The sequence below is a fragment of the Bos grunniens genome, chromosome 1 (assembly GCF_055505025.1).
Source record: "Bos grunniens cultivar Pamir isolate PY7600 chromosome 1, Bosgru_T2T1.0, whole genome shotgun sequence".
Lineage (NCBI taxonomy): Eukaryota > Metazoa > Chordata > Mammalia > Artiodactyla > Bovidae > Bos > Bos grunniens.
The window spans coordinates 12,360,086-12,383,960 of NC_141165.1; the positions used below are offsets into that span (position 1 = coordinate 12,360,086).

Below are 23,875 nucleotides of genomic sequence, written 5' to 3' on the forward strand. Positions count from 1 at the left end.
GCATCACAACTTCTGTGTTTTCACCTGCAGCTCCAGACACCCGCCTCTGGTGGACCCTCAGTAACTACCCGCCAGATGAAGGACAGGATTGCCACTGCCTTTTGCAGCAGGCAGGTCCGAACCCTTCCCGGCGGCCTCACCTGGATCTCAGCCTCCAACCAGCAGAGCGCTGGGCACCAGGTGGGGCAGCCGATGAAGCTGGTCTTCTTGGGGGATTTGTTGACAGAATTTGGAAAGAGCAAGTAATGATGACACGTACGTGAAATGGACTATTACGTCCCCAAGAAAAATCTAATTAAACGAGAAAAGTGTATGTGGAAAAGCCACGTCCCACCCTGTGAACACCACGTGGCACCATGTTAGGAAACACGCGAGTGAAGAGGTGACCAGCCTGCTGTTAGAAGTGACTGTCAAAGCTTCATAAATACACATTTCTATTAACCTTGGCTGTGCCATTTCCTCTTTTCCCTGCTGCACGGAAATGCCTCAGCTCAGGTTGAATCAGGGGGAAAGGGGAGGGGCCCCCGAATTCTCAAGTGCATCCTCTAATGACCTGGGACATTCCTAATCCCCACTGAGGCTCATCAATACAAAGGAAGTGCATGTTGCCAACTCCCGTGAGTAGAAGGAAGGGGTCTGGGTGACCCTCCATCCCTTCATTTCCTGCCCACCTGGCAGCCTTCCAGCAGCAACAGCACCCCCGGTCCCTTCTGTTCCCTGGGCCACAGCCTTATTCAGACAAGTTAATCAGTGTTGCTTGTCCCACCCAGGTGACTGGGGTGACTGCTCAGGGCAAACCAACCCCCAGCTGCGTGTACACCCCCAGCACCACACATGCACACACAACCTTGTCTGCTGTCACTCAAGAACAGCATCAGAGCATCAACCCTGACTCAGCCAGGGCGCCGCCTGGGTCCTGTCTGCCCTGCCCCCACCCTCAGTGTCCTTGCATCTCAGCCTGACCTCCTGGTCCTCCGAGCAGTTCTGATGGCCACCAGCAGCCCAGCACTCACCTCCACGTCAGGCTGCTTGACTTTCCTGCAGAGCGCTTCTCAATAATGCTCTTGTTCTTTTATTTGTTCACTTGTCTGTTACTTATTTGTGGTCTTCCCACTTTCCTCCAGAATTCAGGCCCCTATCCCTGCCTAAGGATGGTGTCTTTGCTGTGTGCATGGCAGAACAGAAGGGAGGGAGGGAGGCAAGCAGGTGTATTTCACAAGTGACACCAGAGCCCAGGATGGAGCCTCCAGGGTGGGACTGCATTGTACCCAACAATGTATGGGACCCAACACAGCCTCCAGCCTCCGTCCTGGCATGTTTGACCACCATTCCTGCACTCACCCTCATCCCACTCAGAGAGGGACCCAACTGAACTAGCTCCATTATAATCACGGAAAAGCCGAAATGTTACAATTAAGGGCCCCCCATCTGCCTCCACACCTAAGCCCCCCTCAAAATTAGTCCTTGTCACTATCTTTTTGCTGGCTTTCAAAATGCATTTCATAGATATTTGTTACTTTATAAACCTAGAAAGTTGTTTAGTAAAATTTTAAAAGCATGCATCAGGTAACACTCATGGTTCTAAACTTTGCCGTGTTAACACAATAGCTCTTTTCACGTCAGCATATACACATTTATTTAAATTGTTGCACATGTATTCTGTGGGAATCATACTTAGTGGTCCCACTATTAATGAGATTTAAGCTGTTTTCGATCATTTGCTTAAAATAATGTACTTCCTGAAAAGAGATGGAAACAGTGAGACAGAAAGACATGGATAACGTCGAAAATTGGAAAACATGATAGGTAGATGGAGATAGTTTTGTTAGGCTGGTCAGTAAATGCCTCTTAGCCAAGCAGAGATCCCACGAATCTGGAAGTAACTCTACAGCAAATATCCAGATTGAAGCACAAAGAGAACCCAGAATGAGAAAAGAACAGAGTTACGCGTCTGAGGTCCGTGGGACAATGTTAAACAGTCTGTAAAACTGGAATCCAATTTGATGGAGAAAAGAGACAGAGGGAGGAGTAGAGGAAATATCTGGAGAAAGTAACGAAACCATAGATCAAAGCAGCTCAGAGCAGACGCATCAGGATAAGTGCCCCAAAGTCAAACAAACAAATAAAACCAAACAAAAAAATCCCTTAGCATAAACATATTCAAGCTGCTGAAAAAAAAAAAAGACATGAAAAAAAAAACTTCTAAGGAAACCAGAGGGAAAACGTGTGCATTCCATGCAGAGAAATAAAGATAAGAGTTACAGCAAATTCCCTTCAGAAACCATGCCTGCAGGATGCCAGCAAAGGGCTATCTTTACAGACCTGAGAGAAACAAGTGTTGGTTCAGAACTCTGAACCAGTTAAAAAACTTTTAAAAATTATAAGTTAAAGCGGGACTATCTCAAAGGAATAAGAACTATGGGAATTCACTCCTGGCATTCCTGCTTTATGAGACATGAAAAATGACACTCATCAGTCAGGAAGAATATGATATTAATCTGCCAACTGGATCTTTATCAAAAAATGAGCACCAAAAATGCAAGAAATGAAGATAAGACAGATATCTTTTCCCCTTATTTTTAATTGCTATAAATGTAGCTGCTATCAAGAGTGAAGACAGTAGCACTGTATTGGATTGATAGGACAAGTGAGAGTTAAATGTATTTATATGATCATAACATCGGGACAGACGGAGGGGAGGAGTTAGGGGACTATCCCTGAAAGGCCCTTACCCTGTATGTGAAATAGTCTAATGCTATTTGAAGGCAAACTCTAATTAATGTAAGATTTATATTGTAAACCCAAGGACAACACTAAATTTTTTTAAGAGATAAAAGTAGTAAGTCAAGGGGAGGACATAAAGCAGAATGATTAAGAAAAATGTTCATTTAACCAAAAGAAGGCAGAAAAAGAGTAAAAGAGAAACAAACCAAAAAACCAGTTTAAACAAATAGAAGACATCTAGCAAAATTATCATTTTAATCCAATCATTAATTATCACATTAAAAGTGAGTGGTCTAAACACACCAGTTAAAAGGTAGAGATGGTCACACTGGACTTTAAAAATCTATGGTATATCTATAAGAAACCCATGTTAAATATAGACATATATAGGGTTCAGGTATAAGGATGAAAAAAACAATCCCATTCAATCACTAACCAAACTAAAGTCAAAGTGGCTATCTTGCTAGCTACAGTTTTTGTTGTTGTTGTTGTTCAGTCGCTCAGTTGTGTCCAACTCATTGCGACTTCATGGACGGCCGCACACCAGGCCTCCCTGTCCTTCACTGTTTCCTGGAGTTGGCTGAAACCCATGTCCATTGTGTCGGTGATGCCATCCAATCATCTCATCCTCTATCGCCCCTTCTCCTCCTGCCTTCAATCCTTCCCAGCATCAGGGTCTTTTCCAATGAGTCAGTTCTTCTCATCAGATGGCCAAAGTCTTGACGCTTCAGCATCAGTCCTTCCAATGAATATTCAGGGTTGATTCCCTTTAGGATGGACTGGTTGCATCTCCTTGCAGTCCAAGGGACTCTCAAGAGTCTTCTCCAACACCACAGTTCAAAAGAATCAATTCTTCTGTGCTCCGCTTTCTTTATGATCCAACTCTCACATCCATACAAGACTACTAGAAAAAACCATAGCTTTGACTAGATGGACCTTTGTCGGCAATAATACACTGCCTAGCTTTTCTTCCAAGGAGCAAGACTTTAGAAGAAGGAATATTATCAGAGATAAAGTGGGACACTTAGTAAAGATGAGGGAGTCAGCTTTATGAGCTCACAGTCATGGATGAGCAGGCTCCTAAACAATGGTCTTCAAATACAGGAAGCAAAACTTGAAAGGGTGGAAGGAGAAACAGATTCCCAACTGTGGTTAATGTCAACAATACTCAGTAATTGTTAGAACACATAGACAGAAAAATCAATAAGGGCACAGAAGACATGAACAATACATCAGCTACCTAGACTTAATTGATATTTATCAAACCCTCCCCCAATAATACTTTCTGAGAAGAAGAATATAGGCAAGGGGCATAAGGCAGGCTGGGGGCGAGTGCAGAGAGACGCAGCATACGAGCTGTGGGAGTGAAGGAGATGCTCCATGCCTATCAGTTGTTGGGGAGAACTTCTCTGCAGAGGAGCACCACCCTGCAATAAAATGGAATTAGTTACTGATCTGCACTAAATGCAGTAAATGTCACAAAATCATGCTAGGAGAAAGAATCCAGACAGGAAGTATACACTATGGCCTCATCCGTGTGGAGTCCTGGGAGGACCACAGGGTGGACCAGGGCCTGGGCTGGGCGGGGCGGGTACAGGGAGCACAGATGACAAAGGGCCAGGACACCTCTGCCAATCACATACCGATTTATTTGTTCACTGTGTGGGTAGTGGTGATGGATTCCCAGGGGTACACACACAGCCAATGCACACTTTATCTCCAGCTTACTGTGTGACAATTACAAGTCAATAATGCTATTAAAAGCACTTCAGCAGAGACAGCTGGGACGTCAGCTCTCTTCATCTGCACCCTGGTTGGGAGCACACAGAAAATAGCAGTTAGCTGAGGTGACAACCATTGGTGGTGTGTGCTAAATTGCTTCAGTCATGTCCGAAACTGTGTGACCCCATGGACTGTAGCCTACCCGGCTCCTCTCTCCATGGGATTCTCCTGGCCAGAATACTGGAGTGGGTTGCTGTGCCCTTCTCCAGTCATTGGTGGTCGTGGTGGTCAAAATTAGTAAGCTTTATTTAAACTTCAAAAATAACGGGTAAAAGGCAACTTTAGCTTTGTTCCTGCTGAGACTCAGACGGGAGGACCTGAGCAGGAACCACCTTGAGAACTAGTGCTCCCAGTTAGGCCACGGAAAAGAAGGGGTACTGGGGGTGGGGCAGGCAGGAGACCCCCACAGCTGGACCGAGGGTCCCAACATGGCGCACCCAGGGCCAAGACAAGAAGCCCATTGGAAACGGACCCAGAACGTCATGCAGACTTTGTCTCAAAGGGCTTTGTGACACCTGTGACATTTGGTTCTGGTACAGAGCTTTCTCAAACGCATGGAATTCCCTGAGTGGCGGGGCGGGGTGACACGGGACCTTTTTTTTTCATGACAAATGCTTTCATCCACCCCTGAGCTTATGCTAATGAAGTGACTCTGGGAGGATGGGACTGGTTGCCAGAGGAACCAAGCACCGGATTAGAAGTTGGGCAAAGGCCTAGGGAAGGGAGAGGGACTAGAGGTGGTGTTGATGTTAATCAGCGATGGCCAATGATTTAATCAGCTGTGCTTCATACCGGAGCTCCCCTAGAAACTGCACATGAAAGTTCAGAGCTCAGAGACCATCTGGCTCGGTGAGCACCCCGTCCTGCTAGGCGGCCGATGTGCCCCAGGCCGTGGGGATGGAGTGCCTTGCTCACCACCCTGCTCAACCCCTTTATCTTCTGTTCAGTTGTGTCCTTTATAATAAACCACCAACAGTAAGTACAGTGCTTTCCTGAGTTCTGTGAGACGTTCTAGCAAATTATTGAAAGAGGGGTTTGTGGGAGCCTCTGATGTATAACCAAGTTGGACAGAAGAGTAGGCACCCAGGAGGGACCCCATCCTGAACACCTGGCATCTGGGGGTCAGTCCTCAGGGACTGAACCCTTACCTTGTGGGGTCTGCTCTGAATCTGGGTGCTTAATGTCAGCACTGCCCAGCAGGGAACCCGCACATTTAGTGTCAGAAGGACTGTGTGTAGAGAAGTGGTTTTCCTGCAACGCCTGCTGAGGGTGGAAGGACCTGGGAGATGCCCTTAGCCCGGCCAGTGGCCACTGTGTCTGCCCACTCTCAAATCCCTCCCACCGACATCTGGCTCACGGTTGGGCTGTTGGGCAAGAACCTGGGGGCTGAGAGCACAATGCTTCAACAAATGCTGTTGGAGGGAATGGGGGGCAGCACTGAGAGCGGGCAGCTCTAGCTCCATCCCCCTCCCTGAGACCCCAGAGGAGCCCAGATGCTGACCATCATCTCACCCCACCCCGAGCTGCTGGCCTTCCAGAGTGATCCTGACCAAGCCAGGACTCCAGTGGCAGGGCCGTGGACTGGGATGGCCTGGGGTGGCCTGGGGTGGGCTGGGGTGGCCAGGCCTGGCGTGGCCTGGCAGGGCAGGTTCCCTCTGCGGCTGTGAAGGAGAATCTTTCTAGGCCTCCCTCGTGGATCCGTGTGGCATGGCTTCAGATGCATCACTCCAGTCCCTCTCAAGGCTCTCCTCCCCATGTGTTTCTCAATGTCCCTTCCTCTCTTCTCACAAGGATACCAGTCCTGTGTGTTTGGGCCCCCCACTCCAGTGTGACCTCACCTTGAAAGTGACAGTGTTAGTTGCTCAGTCATGTCCAACTCTTTGCAACCCCATGGACTGTGGCCTGCCAGGCTTCCTCTGTCCATAGGATTCTCTGGGCAAGAATACTGGAATAGGTTTCCATGCCCTTCTCCAGGGGATCTTCCTGACCCAGGAATCGAACCCGGGTCTCCTGCATTGCAGGCAGATTCCTTACCGTCTGAGCCACCAAGGAACTAATTACATCTGCAAGGACCTCATTTCCCAACAGGGCCCTGTACTGAGATTCTGAGAGGACATAAATCTTATGGAGACACCATTCAGCTCAGCACACCAAGCATTGGGTGGCACAGCCATAGTGGGCAAACGAGACTATTGTCTTCTAGATGGTCATTTTGAAAATGTGACAAATGAGATGTTTGATTTGCGTCCACTTGTGGAATAATAAAAAGCTCACAGTAGCAAAGGGGTGGGCTTGGAACAAGTGGGTTTTTCTTGCAGTTATTGGAATTTCTTTATTAAAATCCTGCTCCTGGCAAGTAGCAGATGCTGTGGTGTCCCTGTGTCCCCTTACCTCAGCACAGGCTACTGCAGTTCAACACAAGCACCTGTGTCTCTCAACTTGAGGCTACCTCTGCAAGTGCCGAGCAATTAACATGCCCTTGTACCCACCCCATAAGCCCCTCTCAAGCTGTTGAATAAATACCGGGGACCCCTTCCCCCTGGAAATTCATTAAAGAAGAAATTTACAAATGGTGAGAAATATCACGTTCAGGAACAGGAAGACTAAAGCTTCGTAAAGATGGCTGGTCTCCAAAGACATTCAGGCTCAATGCAATTCAAATAAAGTACCAGAGGTTTTTTTTTTGTTTTTTGTTTTTTTTGGAACTTCACAAACTGAATGAAGATTTGCACACAAGAACAAATGTCCGCGATTTGTTAAGATATCTAGAAGAACCAGTTGGGGAATTTGCCCTGCTAGGTATCAAGATGTATTAAAAGATTCAATAGTAAGACAGTGTAGTAACAGCAGAGGAATAGACAAAGAGATTAACCAAACAGAGTAGAAAGCCCTGAAGCCCACCCTCACAGATAAGGCACAACTCAGCGGAGAATGATGTGCCTTACAAAGGGTGCAGGAATGTTTGTATCTGTGCAGTTAAGAAGGAAACTGACTTCTCTTGAAATGCGATTCAAAAACAATTGTTGTTCAGTTGCTAAGTCAAGCTGTGACTGACTCTCTGTGATTCCATGGACTGCAGCGCACCAGGCTCCCCTATCCTTTACCATCTCGCAGAGTTTACTCAAGCTCATGTCCATTGAGTTGGTAGTGCACATTCCAGATACATTAGAGGAATGTAAATATAAAAAGAAAATTATTTTAAGCTGAATATTTAGAAGATTTTTTTAATGATTACAAGGGAAGTAGAGATTTCTTACAACACAAAACATTGATCCATAAATGACAAGATTGATACATAAAATTACATTAAAGTAAAAAAACCTATTCATATAAAGACACAAGAATGAAAATGAAAAAAGCTGAAAACCGAGAAAAGACATTGCCACAAAGGATTAATATCCTGAATGTATAAAGAACATCTATAAACTTTAAAAGGAGAAAATCAAATGCCACAAAAGAAACACAAAAACAAATGTCATAGAAAAGATGTAGGAATGGCTCATAAAGAAATGAAAAATTGCTCTTTCCCATTAGTAAACAATGCAAATTAAAACCTACTATGAGATTCCACTATGTACTGACCACATGTTGGTAAGGATGGGAAATAATTGGAACTCTTCTGCACTGCTGATGGGTGTGTGGGGTGTTTCTGCTTTGGAAAACTATTTGACATTTCCCAATAGAATTAAAGATAAACATACATGCTACATCATGCCACAATGTCATTCTTTGACACATACTCTGGAGCAGTGTTTTTCAAATTGCATACCCATCAAAGTGAGTGAGGAAATCAATTTCACAGGACACAAGCAGTGATGATAAAGACTGGCGATGGTGATGGTGGTGATGGTGGCGGTGGTAATGGTGACAGATGTGATGATGATTATGGTGGCGATGGTGGTGGTGGTGACAGTGGTGATGGTGGTGGTGGTGATGGTGGTGATGGTGGTGGTGGTGGTGGTGATGGTGATGATGATAGCTATGATGTTGATGGTGACGGTAATGGTGGTGATGGTGGTGATGGTGGTGATGGTGGTGATGGTGATGACATTGATGGTGATGATGATAGTTATGATGATGATGGTGATGGTAATAGTAGTGATGGTGGTGATGATGATAGCTATGATGTTGATGGTGACGGTAATGGTGGTGATGGTGGTGATGGTGGTGATGGTGATGTTGCTGATGGTGATGATGATGGTTGTGATGATGGTGATGGTGATGGTAGTGGTGGTGGTGATGATGGTGGTGATGGTGATGCTGCTGATGGTGATGATGATAGCTATGATGTTGATGGTGATGGTAAGAACAACAACAGCAATAACAGAAAATAGGGTAGAAAATATCAGCACACATCGTACACTCTAGGGTAACTGTTGCTTCATAAACAGTGGTTGCAGTTGTGTGTGTGTGTGCCATGGGTCACTATGAAGATACTGTGGTCAGCAAGTTTGGGAAACACTGTTTAGAGAAGCACTTGCACTTGACACATGTGAACTGAGCGACAAGCACCAGAAGGCTCATAGGAGAAAAAACTGGGACCAACACAAAGTCCCCCAGGCAGGGAATCGTCTACAGGCATGAACTCAGACAAACGCTGCTTTACTCAGACCCATCCCCCACACCCTAGTCTGTACACAAAACTACATTTCCCATGGTCCCTTGTCAATGGGCTGTCATTAAGTTTCAGCCATTGGGTGGTGTTGGCTGAGATGGAAGGGTGGGAGGAAGGGGGAGGCCGGACATTCTTCCGTGGGTCTTGCTCCAGGAGGCCTGCAGGTCAGCAGTTACAGCCCCTTCAGAGTCAAGAGCCCCAACCAGCCTGGCTCTGGCTCTGTAGTAACCCCTCCCTTGCTCATCTCTGGTGGCCTCACAATACCAACTTGATATCTTGCCCTCCTCCTGCCTCCGTGTCCAGTTCAGTGCAGTAACTCAGTCGCATCCGACTCTTTGCGACCCCATGGACTGCAGCACACCAGGCATCCCTGTCCTTCACTAACTCCAGGAGCTTGCTAAAACTCATGTCAATTGAGTCGGTGATGCCATCCAACCATCTCATCCTCTGTCGTCCCCTTCTCCTCCCACCTTCAATCTTTCCCAGTATTAGGGTCTTTTCAAATGAGTCAGCTCTTCACATCAGGTGGCCAAAGTATTGGAGTTTCAGCTTCAGCATCAGTCCTTCCAACGAATATTCATGACTGATTTCCTTTAGGATGGACTGCTTTATCTCCTTGCAGTCCAAGGGACTCTCAAGAGTCTTCTCCAACACCATAGTTGAAAAGCATCCATTCTTCAGCACTCAGCTTTCCTTATAGTCCAACTCTCACATCCATACATGACTACAGGAAAAACCACAGCTTTGACTAGATGGACCTTTGTTGGCAAAGTAATGTCTCTGCTTTTTAATATGCTGTCTAGGTTGGTCATAACTTTCCTTCCAAGGAGCAAATGTCTTTTAATTTCATGGCTGCAGTCACCATCTGCAGGGATTTTGGAGCCTCCCAAAATAAAGTCTCTCACTGTTTCCACTGTTTCCCCATCTATTTGCCATGAAGTGATGAGATCAAATGACACGATCTTAGTTATCTGGGTTGTGAAGATCTTTTTTGTATAGTTCTTCTGTGTATTCTTGCCACCTCTTCTTAATATCTTCTGCTTCTGTTAGGTCCATACTGTTTCTGTCCTTTATTCTGCCCATCTTTGCATGAAATCTTCCCTTGGTATCTCTAATTTTCCCAAGAGATCTCTAGTCTTTCCCATTGTATTGTTTTCCTCTATTTCTTTGCATTGATCACTGAGGAAGGCTTTCTTCTCTCTCCTTGCTATTCTTTGGAACTCTGCATTCAAATGGGTATATCTTTCCTTTTCTCCTTTGCTTTTTGCTTCTCTTCTTTTCACAACTATTTGTAAGGCCTCCTCAGACAATCATTTTGCCTTTTTGCATTTCTTTTTCTTGGGGATGATCTTGATCACTGCCTCCCATACAATGTCATGAACCTCCATCCATAGTTCTTCAGGCACTCTGTCTATCAGATCTAATCCCTTGAATCTATTTGCCACTTCCACTGTATAATCATAAGGGATTTGATTTAGGTCATACCTGAATGGTCTAGTGGTTTTCCCTACTTTCTTCAATTTAAGTCTGAATTTGGCAATAAGGAGTTCATGATCTGAGCCACAGTCAGCTCTCAGTCTTGTTTTTGCTGACTGAATAGAGCCTCTCTATTTTTGGTTGCAAAGAATATAATCAATCTGATTTCAGCATTGACGATCTGGTGATGTCCATGTGTAGAGTCTTCTCTTGTGTTGTTGAAAGAGGCTGTTTGCTATGACCAATGCATTCTCTTGGCAAAACTCTGTTAGCCTTTGCCCTGCTTCATTTTGTACTCCAAGGCCAAATTTGCCTGTTACTCCAAGTATCGCTTCACTTCCTACTTTGCATTCCAATTTCTTATGATGAAAAGGACATCTATTTTGGTGTTCTAGAAGATCTTGTAGGTCTTCATGGAACTGTTCAACTTCAGGTCTTCAGCATTACTGGTTGGGCATAGACTTGAATACTGTGATACTGAATGGTTTGCCTTGGAAACGAACAGAGATCATTTTGTTGTTTTTGAGATTGCACCCAAGATCTGCATTTCAGATGCTTTTGTTGACTATGAGGTCTACTCCATTTCTTCTGAGGGATTCCTGCCCACAGTAGTAGATATAGTAGTCATATGAGTTAAATTCACCCATTCCAGTCCATTTTAGTTCACTGATTCCTAAAATGTCAATGTTCAGTCTTGCCGTCTCCTGTTTGACCACTTCCAATTTACCTTGATTCATGGACCTAACATTCAAGGTTCCTAGGCAATATTGCTTTTTACAGCATCTGACTTTACTTCCATCACCAGTCACATGAACAACTGAGTCTTGTTTTTGCTTTGGGTCAGTCTCTTCATTTTTTCCGGAGCTATTTCTCCACTCTTCTCCAGTAGCATATTGGGCACCTACAGACCTGGGGAGTTCATCTTTCAGTGTCATATTTTTTGCCTTTTCATACTGTTCATGGAGTTCTCAAGGCAAGTATACTGAAGTGGTTTGCCATTCCCTTCTCCAGGGGACCACATTTTGTCAGAACTCTCCACCATGACCTGTCCATCTTGGGTGGCGCTATACGACATGGCTCATAGTTTCATTGAGTTAGACAAGGCTGTGGTCCATGTGATCAGTTTGATTAGTTTATTGTGATTGTGGTTTTCATTCTTTCTGCCCTCTGATGGATAAGGAGAAGAGGCTGATGGAAGCTTCCTGATAGGAGAGACTGACTGAGGGGAAACTGGGTCTTGTTTTGTTGGGCAGGGCTCAACAGGCTCAGTCAATCTTTAACCCAATTTTCTGTTGATGGACGGGACTGTGTTCCCTCGCTGTTGTTTGACCTGGGACCAAACTATGGTGGAGGTAATGAAGATGATGGCGACCTCCTTCAAAAGGTGCCAGACATACACCACCACTCTCAGTGCCCCAACCCTGCAGCAGGCCACCGCTGACCCACGCCTCCACCAGAGACTCCTGGACACTCACAGGCAAGCCTGGGTCAGTCTCTTGTGGGGCCACTGCTCCTGGGTCCTGGTGCACACAAGGTTTTGTGTGTGCCCTTCAGCTCTGTTTCCCCAGTCCCGTGTAAGTCCTGGTGGCTCTGTGGTGGGGTTAATGGTGATATTCTCCAAGAGTGTTTATGCCACTCCCAGGTCTGCTGCACTCAGAGCCCCTGCCCCTGCAGCAGACCACTGGTGACCTGTACCTTCACAGGAGACACTCACACGCTCAAAGGCAGGTCTGGCTCAGTCTCTGTGGGGGTCTCCTGGTGTGCACAAGGTTTTGTTTGAGTTTTCCGAGCATCTCTGGCAGGTATGGGGTTTGATTCTAAACGTGATTTCGCCCCTCCTACCATCTTGCTGGGGCTTCTCCTTTCCCTTGGATGTGGGTATTTTTCTTTGGTGGGATCCAACATTCTCCTGTCAATGGTTGTTCAGCAGCAAGTTGTAATTTTGGAGTTCTTACAGGAGAAGATGAGCACACATCCTTCAGCTCTGCCATCTTGTAGCCTGGACACAGTCCATGTCCTGCTCCCTGCAAGTCTCTCAATAACTGTGTGAGGAAAGTCAGTGAAGACACAGAGACCAATTCCTGACAAAGCTCAGAAAGTGAAACCAAGGGACTTACAGGTCTCTCTGCACATGGTGTTCATTATAAACAGCAATGAGGGACAGGACTGTCCATCTTCTCAAGGTGGGTGGGCAGCAGGCACCTTTGCCCCCCTTCAAATCCTCAGGGTTGGGGAGGCTTTCAGGCTACCCCCTCCTGGGGAACCGGAAAGGCTTTCTCAGATGCACACAGCAGGTCAGGTCACCACCTCCCTCACCATTGTGTGGGGATTCTTGAGCCTCAAGGTCCACAGGTGTCCCCAGAGCCCAGGGTGACAGCTGATTTGCTCACCAGCCCTTTGATGCTGCTTCCCTGGTGACCCCTGCCCCACTGCCCACTGCTGGTGTCCCTGGGGGTCACCTCCTTCCCTGGAGCCCTTGTCTCAGTGGGGCTTCTGGAGCCCCACTCCAGAAGGGACAGGGGTGTATTGGGTATGGTTTCTATGTTATTACTCTTTAAACTCCATGTATACGTTATAAATGCACTTCTGGATGTATAATGTGTTTTACAACAAGAAAAGTAAAGAAAAGCCCAAAAGACCAGAATTACAAATGAGACAAATGTTTGTGATGGCACGTGGGCTCTCCAGGAAAGTTCATGGTTGAAGAGGGATATCCTGATGAGGTTCTCGTGGCTCTCACCAGACCCCTGATGAGACACGTGCACACTCCTGAGCCACAGAGAGAGACCCGGGAGCTCCAGCCAGGCTTCAGGGTGAGAAACCCAGGGCAGGGGCTGTGAGGTCCAGGACGGAGCACAGGAGGGGTCAGGCCCAATGCCCCTGCCTGCCCCCGCCCTCAGTCCCCTCTGTGCCTCCTCCTCCCCCTCCCATTGTCCCCCTTCCTCTGAGCTCACCGCCCCATCTGTTTCCCGTTTTCCTGTTTTCTGCTGGCCCTTCTCTCTGCCTCAGCCTCCCTTTGGGGTTTCTGTGGATGAAGGAGGAGGAAAAGGCGGGTGCAGGGCCGGTGGGCGGAGGGGATGCTGGTGGCAGCCATGCCCTCTGCCCAAGGCCTGCAGGACTGGGCTCAGCTAATTTGGTTCTGGACTCCCCAGGGCCCTGCCTGCCCCAGAAGGTGGTTCTGGAGGGTCCCTCTCCTCCCACTGTGGGGCCCCAGTCTGCACCCTGACAAGTCCATGCAAAGACCCCTAGAGTTGCCCTCAGCCCATCTTAATTTTATTTATGGCAAAAGGAAAAGGAAACCAGCCCGGGAAGCCAGCCAGCCCTGAGTCACTGGCTGCGAGCTACAGAAAGACAGTGGTAGGGAGCCGCCCTTGGCCCTGGGCAGGTGTGAGTGCCTCCAGAGTCTAGCCCTCCTTCCAGGCTGTGCAGGCCCCATCCTTCGAGCTGGTGGCCCCTTGAAGGCCTGGGGAGGAAGCCCCAGGGTGCCCTGAGAGGACAGGCTGGGAAGGATGCCCTCTGACTATACAGAAGGCACTGGAGGTGAAGGGAGAGCCTCCTCCCCAAACACACAGTGGGCCCCTTGCCTCAGGGACAGCTGAGACTCAACCCTCCCACTCACCCCGGCACCTCCAGGGGCACCAAGTCAGTACACCTGCAAACAAATACGCCCAACCCCCGAGATCAAGGGGCCTCTGTGGCGGTACTCCCCAGGGCCCTGTGGGGACAAGGGACATGGATCTGATGCTTGCCTGGGTCCTCTGGAGGGTGCAGGGGACCATGCCTGGCAATCAGATAGGCATGCGTGTGCACATGTGTGCATATGTGGGTGTGTGAGTGCTTTCTGGTTTTCTTATAGCAACTCCAAGTTCTACCAACCTTTTAAGGTGTGAAGTCTGTCTTCTCACAACTGGAACCCCAACAGCACTTCCTGGAGCCTTGTAACCTGGAGATCTGGTTTCTGTCCCCTCCCTCTCTTCCTTCTTTCCAACTTCCTTTATTTTGAGAGTGCTTCGTCAATATATATTCAGTCATACGAATGTTCAGATTCTCTGATCTGTGCCACTCTTGGGCTGAACCATGAGGAAGTGATTCAGGTGACCCCAGGACACCTATACAGAGAGCTTCAGAGGGACGTTATTTCCTCCGGGAGAATCAAATGTAAGTGACCAATAATTGGAAGCGGCTTGGGTGAGTTACGGCATGACCACCGTGGAATACGACACAAGATTGAAAATTACTGCAGTAAAGTCTACAAAATGTGTGTACTACGTCTCATGTATCAAGTAGAAAAGAACAAGAAAGTGAACACATGGGGTGGCTGATGCTATAGTGATGTGGGGATGCAAGAAAACTGGAGGGAGGCGGAGACAGACACACACAGACGCACACACACGCACGTACGTGTGCTGCAGGTGTGATGCGGGTGGGATCCCCTGTGTTTCCTTCCCCACCCCCACCTCTGTGCTCCCCTCCCCACTTCACTCACCAGGAGGAGCAGAGATGCACCCTGGGAATCATTGATATCTATTGATTCTCCTCATCTCCAGGAACTTACAGTCTGTTAGGAGAGACTCATAAGCAATTTCAAAAATGACAAGTGTCATGACAAAGTCCTAATCAGGTGGGGTGACCCTGGAACTCACCTGGGAGAGTGTTGAAGCCACATGACCTGTCCCTGGAAAGCCAAACACTGTGGACTCACCAAACAGCAGTGTCTCACCCAGCAGAGGCCCAGGAAAGCTCAATATAAGAGATCACTTGGACTTGAAGAGTACACAGGTGAACGTCAGGTGGACTGGTCAAGGGAGGGAGAGATGGCCTTCTGGATGAAGAATGAGGTGTCTGTGAAGCACAGAAGCAGGGCTGTGGGCATAGGATGTTCAGCTCCGAGCAGCTCAGGTCAGAGCTGACGTTCCGCGATCTGCACCTGGTATGTCCAGCAGGGAGGCAGGGTTTGCCACAGCTTCTATTACAGAAACTACAAAAATTTTAAGACAAAAGTTTCAGAGACATACATGAAATGGCATATTATATTCATGGATAGGGGCACATGTTATAAAGATGACAATTCTCCCCAAATTGATGCATAGGTTCGGTTCAGTTCGATTCAGTTGCTAAGTCATGTCCAGCTCTTTGCGACCCCATGAATTGCAGCACACCAGCCCTCCCTGTCCACCACCAACTCCCGGAGTTCACTCAAACTCATGTCCATCGAGTCAGTGATGCCATCCAGCCATCTCATCCTCTGTCGTCCCCTTCTCCTCCTGCCCCCAATCCCTCCCAGCATCAGGGTCTTTTCCAATGAGTCAACTCTTCACATGAGGTGGCCAAAGTACTGGAGTTTCAGCTGTAGCACCATTCCTTCCAAAGAAATCCCAGGGCTGATCTCCTTCAGAATGGACTGGTGGGATCTCCTTGCAGTCCAAGGGACTTTCAAGAGTCTTCTCCAACACGACAGTTCAAAAGCATCAATTCTTCGGCACTCAGCCTTCTTCACAGTCCAACTCTCACACATGACCACTGGACAAACCATAGCCTTGACTAGACGGACCTTGGTTGGCAAAGTAATGTCTCTGCTTTTCAATATGCTATCTAGTTTGGTCATAACTTTTCTTCCAAGGAGTAAGCATATTTTAATTTCATGGCTGCAGTCACCATCTGCAGTGATTTTGGAGCCCCCCAAAATAAAGTCTGACACTGGTTCCACTGTTTCTCCATCTATTTCCCATGAAGAGATGGGACCAGATGCCATGATCTTTGTTTTCTGAATGTTGAGCTTTAAGCCAACTTTTTCGCTCTCCACTTTCACTTTCATCAAGAGGCTTTTGAGTTCCTCTTCACTTTCTGCCATAAGGGTGGTGTCATCTGAATATCTGAGGTTATTGATATTTCTCCCAGCAATCTTGATTCCAGCTTGTGCTTCTTCCAGCCCAGCGTTTCTCATGATGTACTCTGCATATAAGTTAAATAAGCAGGGTGACAATATACAGCCTTGATGTCCTCCTTTTCCTATTTGGAACCAGTCTGTTGTTCCATGTCCAGTTCTAACTGTTGCTTCCTGACCTGCATATAGGTTTCTCAAGAGGCAGATCAGGTGGTCTGATATTCCCATCTCTTGAAGAATTGTCCACAGTTTATTGTGATTCACACAGTCAAAGGCTTTAGCATAGTCAATAAAGCAGAAATAGATGTTTTTCTGGAACTCTCTTCCTTTTTTGATGATCCAGCAGCTGTTGGCAATTTGATCTCTGGTTCCTCTGCCTTTTCTAAAACCAACTTGAACATCTGGAAGTTCACGGTTCATGTATTTCTGAAGCCTGGCTTGGAGAATTTTGAGCATTACTTTACTAGCGTGTGAGATGAGTGCAATTATGCAGTAGTTTGAGCATTCTTTGGCATTGCCTTTCTTTGGGATTGGAATGAAAACTGACCTTTTCCAGTCCTATGGCCACTGCTGAGTTTTCCAAATTTGCTGGCATATTGAGTGCAGCACTTTCACAGCATCATCTTTCAGGATTTGAAATAGCTCAACTGGAATTCCATCACCTCCACTAGCTTTGTTCGTAGTGATGCTTTCTAAGGCCCACTTGACTTCACATTCCAGGATGTCTGGCTCTAGGTCAGTGATCACACCATCGTGATTATCTTGGTCATGAAGGTCTTTTTTGTACAGTTCTTCTGTGTATTCTTGCCACCTCTTCTTAATATCTTCTGCTTCTGTTAGGTCCATACCATTTCTGTCCTTTATCTAGCCCATCTTTGCATGAAATGTTCCCTTGGTATCTCTGATTTTCTTGAAGAGATCTCTAGTCTTTCCCATTCTGTTGTTTTCCTCTATTTCTTTGCATTTATCACTGAGGAAGGCTTTCTTATCTCTTCTTGCTATTCTTTGGAACTCTGCATTCAGATGCTTATATCTTTTCTTTTCTCCTTTGCTTTTTGCTTCTCTTTTCACACTATTTGTAAGGCCTCCTCAGACAGCCATTTTGCTTTTTTGCATTTCTTTTCCATGGGGATGGTCTTGATCCCTGTCTCCTGTACAATGTCATGAACTTCCATCCATAGTTCATCAGGCACTCTATCAGATCTAGTCCCTTAAATCTATTTCTCACTTCCACTGTATAATCATAAGGGATTTGATTTAGGTCATACCTGAATGATCTAGTGGTTTTCCCTACTTTCTTGGATTTAAGTCTGAATTTGGCAATAAGGAGTTCATGATCTGAGCCACAGTCAGCTCCCAGTCTTGTTTTTGCTGACTGTATAGATTTCTCCATCTTTGGCTGCAAAGAATATAATCAATCTGATTTTAGTGTTGACCATCTGGTGATGTCCATGTGTAGAGTCTTCTCTTGTGTTGTTGGAAGAGGGTGTTTGCTATGACCAGTGCATTTTCTTGGCAAAACTCTATTAATCTTTGCCCTGCTTCATTCTGCATTCCAAGGCCAAATTTGCCTGTTACTCCAGGTGTTTCTTGACTTCCTACTTTTGCATTCGAGTCCCCTATAATGAAAAGGACATCTTTTTGGGGTATTAGTTCTAAAAGGTTTTGTAGGTCTTCATAGAACCGTTCAACTTCAGCTTCTTCAGTGTTACTGGTTGGGTCATAGACTTGGATTACTGTGATATTGAATGGTTTGCCTTGGAAACGAACAGAGATCATTCTGTCATTTTTGAGATTGCATCCAAGTACTGCATTTCAGACTCTTTTGTTGACCATAATGGCTACTCCATTTCTTCTAAGGGATTCCTGCCTGCAGTAGTAGATATAATGGTCATCTGAGTTAAATTCACCCATTCCAGTCCATTTTAGTTCGCTGATTCCTAGAATGTCGACATTCACTCTTGCCATCTCCTGTATGACCACTTCCAATTTGCCTTGATTCATGGACCTGACATTCCAGGTTCCTATGCAATATTGCTCTTTACAGCATCGGACCTTGCTTCTATCACCAGTCACATCCACAGCTGGGTATTGTTTTTGCTTTGGCTCCATCCCTTCATTCTTTCGGGAGTTATTTCTCCACTGATCTCCAGTAGCATAGTGGGCACCTACTCACCTGGGGAGTTCCTCTTTCAGTATCCTATCATTTTACCTTTTCATGCTGTTCATGGAGTTCTCAAGGCAAGAATACTGAAGTGGTTTGCCATTCCCTTCTCCAGTGGACCACATTCTGTCAGACCTCTCCACCATGACCTGCCCGTCTTGGGTGGCCCCCAGGCATGGCTTAGTTTCATTGAGTTAGACAAGGCTGTGGTCCTAGTGTGATTAGATTGACTAGTTTTCTGTGATTATGGTTTCAGTGTGTCTGCCCTCTGATGCCCTCTTGCAACACCTACCGTCTTACTTGAGTTTCTCTTACCTTGGACGTGGGGTATCTCTTCACAGCTGCTCCAGCAAAGCTCAGCGGCTGCTCCTTACCTTGGACAAGTGGTATCTCCTCACCGCTGCCCCTCCTGACCTTGAACGTGGAATAGCTCCTCTAGGCCCTCCTGTGTGCATGCAGCCATCACTCCTTGGATGTGGGGTTGTTCCTCTCAGCCGCCACCCCTGTCCTCGGGCGTGGGGTTGCTCCTCCCAGCCGCCACCCCTGACCTCAGACGCGGGGTAGCTCCTCTTGGCCACCGCCCCTTGGGCATGGGGTCCTCCCAGCTTCTGCCCCTGTCCTCAGGCGTGGGGTTGCTCCTCCCAGCCACCGCCCCTGACCTCAGACGCGGGGTAGCTCCTCTTGGCCACCGCCCCTTGGGCATGGGGTCCTCCTGGCTTCTGCCCCTGACCTCGGGCATGGGTTAGCTCCTCTTGGTTGCACTATGTGCGCCATCGCAGCTGCCACGCTATGATTCAGTGCATTTCCTATCAAAGTCCCAATAGGATATTTGATGGGACATGCTGGGATCAGCAGAGAGGGCAATGGCACCCCACTCCAGTGTTCTTGCCTGAAGAGTCCCATGGATGGAGGAGCCCGGTGGGCTGCAGTCCATGGGGTCGCTATGAGTCGGACATGACTGAGCAACTTCACTTCTCACTTTCATGCACTGGAGAAGGAAATGGCACCCCACTCCAGTGTTCTTGCCTGGAGAATTCCAGGGATGGGGGAGCCTGATGGGCTGCTGTCTATGGGGTTGCACAGAGTCGGACACGACTGAAGTGACTTAGCAGCAGCAGCAGCAGCAGCTGGGATCAGGCTAAAATGTACATGGAAGAATAAAGGGCCAGGAATATCCAAGCCATTTCTGAAAAGAGAGTGGGATTTCCCCACCATGTGTTGGGATCACCATGACATTATAGTAATTGAGGCAATTAGAGGTTATTGTGCAGATAGACAGCTGGGCACCAGGGCTGGATAGAGACCCCAGAAACAGGTATGCATGAGTAGAAGGGAGAGCAAGGTGAGTTGAGGGGTGGGGGGAGATACTTTCAGTCAGTAGAGCAAGGAAAAAAGGCTACTCACATCAAGAAAGATGCATGAGTTTAGAAAAGATTTCACAATTATGGCACACAGGCTTGGACTATTATACCAGTCAGAGCCCTAGCAAGAAACAGCACACTCAGAAAGGATGATTTGTAGATAATTCTAAGAAGAGATTATTTACAGGGATGTGGGGAGTGTGTAAGGAACCCAATACAGGACGCAGGGCACTCTGGGTGATAACACCAGGGACAGCGAGGTACATCTGCAGGAACCCAGAGGAAACTGTGGAGGGTGAGTCCTGAAGAAGCAGTGGCCTCTGGGGAGGGGCCCGTTGACCCTCAGTGACCTTGAGGGGAGCACCTAGATGTCCATCCCCGGCCTCAGCCAGCTCCTAGCCTTGACTCTTACTGGCACCTCCCAAGGAAGAACCTACCAGAAGCCAAAATGCAGCCACCAGGTTGCAGACCACCCTCCCACCTCACCTTGGCCATGAGAGGCTGCAGGAGAGTGGGAGTGGGAAGTGACCCTTGTACCTGGGAGGGACCAGTCAGTTGGCCGCACTGGGTTACAGGCAGAACCAGTGGATGCTTATTCCTGGGCTTAAGAAAAAGTAACACATGCCCACACAGCTGTGGCCACTCGAGGAGGTGGGGCAAGGGGAGTGTGAGAGGGTAGTCCTGGGTAAAGGGCTGCCATAAGCCAGCTCGGCGCTGCAGCCTGGACGGGGCAGGCTGGGCAGCCTTGCCATTGTTCCCGCTTCCTGAGCAGTTCCCACTGCTACAGGCAGGATTACAAGACCACAGCCTCTTCCTGTCCCATAACAATCCTGCCTGTCAGCGACTGCCCTGGGAAGGGTCTAGAGCTCCTCGGAGCTGGAGAGAGCATGACCTCAGCAGAGGAGATCTCTGGGGACAGGATGGATGCCCCACAGCCTGGATCCCTGCCTCCAACCCCAGCTTGGGTTTCCCAAGACAATGGTCCCTGAGGGGAGCTCCTTTTAAGGGCAGTGCTGCCCTGGAGCCAGCTGGGCCATTCGTGGTGGCAGGGGAGGAAGGCCCAGCTGGTCCAGGAGCAAGAGGCTGGGAGTCTGCACACTGCCCAGCTTCCCCCTTCCCTAAGGACCAGGGACAGTGTCCAGAAGACACAGAGAAAGCAGAAGTGGGCAGAAGTGGTCACCAGTCTGGCGCTGCTCACGGCCTGGCCCCCGTCACTGCCCTAGGGCGAGTCATGTTGGCTTAGAGGCATGAGGTTCCCAGGAAACCTTCCGGATTCCTGGAGCCCTGATCTGATGCACAGACTCTTCCTTCCCACCCAGAAAGAGGAGAAAGTGCTCAGATCTCGTTTCCCTTCAAACACAGCAAATCTTCCTTCTAGAAGCTTCTGGCACAGATGGGGAGCCTTCCGGGGCCCAGAAGTGCCCACCCAGGGTGTCTGTGCCTGGTGAACACTGGCCCAGGCACACTCACCCACTCCTCTGCCCACAGTTGTGTGCCCTTGTGTACACGAGTCCTCTGTGGGCCTGGCCATAGCCTCCTCCGTAGGACCCACACACAGCCCACGAGGCTGGCTCCGGCCAGGCCTCTAGCTTCAGGGGTCTCAGTGTTACAGGTGAAACAGAACAGGAAATAGTTAAATCTGATGGAAGACTGACATCTGTGAGGTTTCAGAAGTTCTCGTGGGGTCGATCCAGTGTTGGTCGGGTTGTATTCTAGAAAGTGACCTCAACCCTGGATCAGACTGCACTGAGCCTTCACTCTGGGGGGAACGGTCACATTTGTATCAACCAGGCAACAGATAACCTGCTTCTATTAAGAGGCTCCTCATCTGATATATTGTCGATGCAGTAACGTGAATGCCCGCTGCAGGGGGATCTGGTCCCTTGTGCCCCAGAGTCCAGGCAGCACTTCAGCCTTGCACAGGGTGGGGTGGGGGGGTACTTTGTTTAAAGTGAAATCCCCAGAAAATGCATAAAGGAGGGGCTGCTTAAATGGACATCCCACAGCCTCACAGAGCTGGAATGAGAAGGCAGAGCCAGCAGCTCTACGTCAGCTGGGAACTGGCACTGGGACGTGAGCTGACCAGCTCTCCATGTGATGACTGACCATGACTGCTGACCACAGGAACACACAGAACTGACTGGTGGTTGCAACAAGTTTTAGAGAGCAGGCAAACCTACAAGGGCAGCCTTTGTGAATCACGGGATTGAGAGCATTTTTCTTGAAAGAAAACTCAGAGATGAAAAGTAACCAACAACAGCTGTATTGTGGGGAGGCGTGTTTCTCCCACGCTTCAGTTCAGTTCAGTCACTCAGTCGTGTCCGACTCTGTGACCCCATGAACCGCAGCACGCCAGGCCTCCCTGTCCATCACCAACTCCCACAGTCCACCCAAACCCATGTTGATGATGCCATCCAACCATCTCATCCTCTGTCGTCCCCTTCTCCTCCTACCCTCAATCTTTCCCAGCATCAGGGTCTTTTCAAATGAGTAGCTCTCTGCAGCAGGTGGCCAAAGTATTGGTGTTTCAGCTTCAACATCAGACCTTCCAATGAGCACCCAGGACTGATCTCCTTTAGGATGGACTGGTTGGATCTCCTTGCAGTCCAAGGGACTCTCAAGAGTCTTCTCCAACACCACAGTTCAAAAGCATCAATTTTTCTGTGCTCAGCTTTCTTTGTTGTCCAACTCTCACATCCATACATGACTACTGGAAAAACCATAGCCTTGACTAGATGGACCTTTGTTGGCAAAGTAATGTCTCTGCTTTTTAATATGATGTCTAAGTTGGTCATAACTGTTCTTCCAAGGAACAAGTGTCTTTTAATTTCATGGCTGCAATCACCATCTGCAGTGATTTTGGAGCCCCCAAAAATAAAGTCAGCTACTGTTTCCACTGTTTCCCCATCTATTTGCCATGAAGTGATGGGACCTGATGCCATGACCTTAGTTTTCTGAATGTTGAGCTTTAAGCCAACTTTTTCACTCTCCTCTTTCACTTTCATCAAGAGGCTCTTTAGTTCTTCTTCACTTTCTGCCATAAGAGTGTGTCATCTGCACATCTGAGGTTATTGATATTTCTCCCGGCAATCTTGATTCCAGCTTGTGCTTCCTCCAGCCCAGCATTTCTCATGATGTACTCTGCATATAAGTTAAATAAGCAGGGTGACAATATACAGCCTTGACGTACTCCTTTACCTATTTTTGCCCATCAGAACCCTGGGCCCAGTGGGTGCCCATGGTCATCTATGGCTGAATTCCCCAGGACTGCTGCTCTAACTAAACAAAGGCTTCAGGGTGGTTCTACAGGAATAGGCTCTGGGGTTCCGCCCAGCCCACGGGAGTCAGTGGGCCCTGAGCACAGCAATGAGGGGCAGGTGGGGACCAGGCCTGGCAGGGCACCCTTCTCGTGCATGATATGAAGCAGCTCCCCACTCTGCCTTGTGAAAACCGGTGTGGGTGGCTGGGTTCAGCCACCCTCCAGCTCCCCATGAGCTATGGATCCCCGGAAGGTGCGGAGTGGGGGGTGAGGGGGTGCTTCCCAGAGGGCTCAGATGGTAAAGAATCTGCCGGCAATGCAGGAGATCCAGGTTCATTTCCTGAGTCAGGAAGATCCCCTGGAGAAGGGAATGGCTACTCACTTCAGTATTCTTGCCTGAAGAAATCTATGGACAGAGGAGGGCTACAGTCCTTGGGGTCACAAAGAGCTGGACACGACTAATCCTGTAACACACACAAAGGAAAGATTTGTCGAGGATGCGTCATTGGCTGCCATCCCCATGGAGATACTATGTAAAAATAGCTGGGACTTTTTCAAGGTCACAGCGATTCTCCAGGTCTATTTTAGGGCAAAGTTAGGTCTGAGATAC

At 48.0% G+C, this 23,875-nt stretch overlaps 1 long non-coding RNA gene across 4 annotated transcripts in view; it reads left to right on the forward strand.

The window, feature by feature from the left end:
* The window catches only part of LOC147378970 (uncharacterized), a 47,963-nt gene that overhangs the window by 5,120 nt on the left and 18,968 nt on the right, over positions 1-23,875 (forward strand). For 3 of the 4 annotated variants that reach the window (XR_015136095.1, XR_015136132.1, XR_015136118.1), the window contains exon 4: positions 31-446. The exons of the other annotated variant lie outside the window; for it this stretch is intronic. This is a non-coding gene — a long non-coding RNA (uncharacterized LOC147378970). Of the gene's footprint in view, positions 1-30; positions 447-23,875 lie in introns of those variants that run through there. 4 annotated transcript variants of the gene reach the window in all.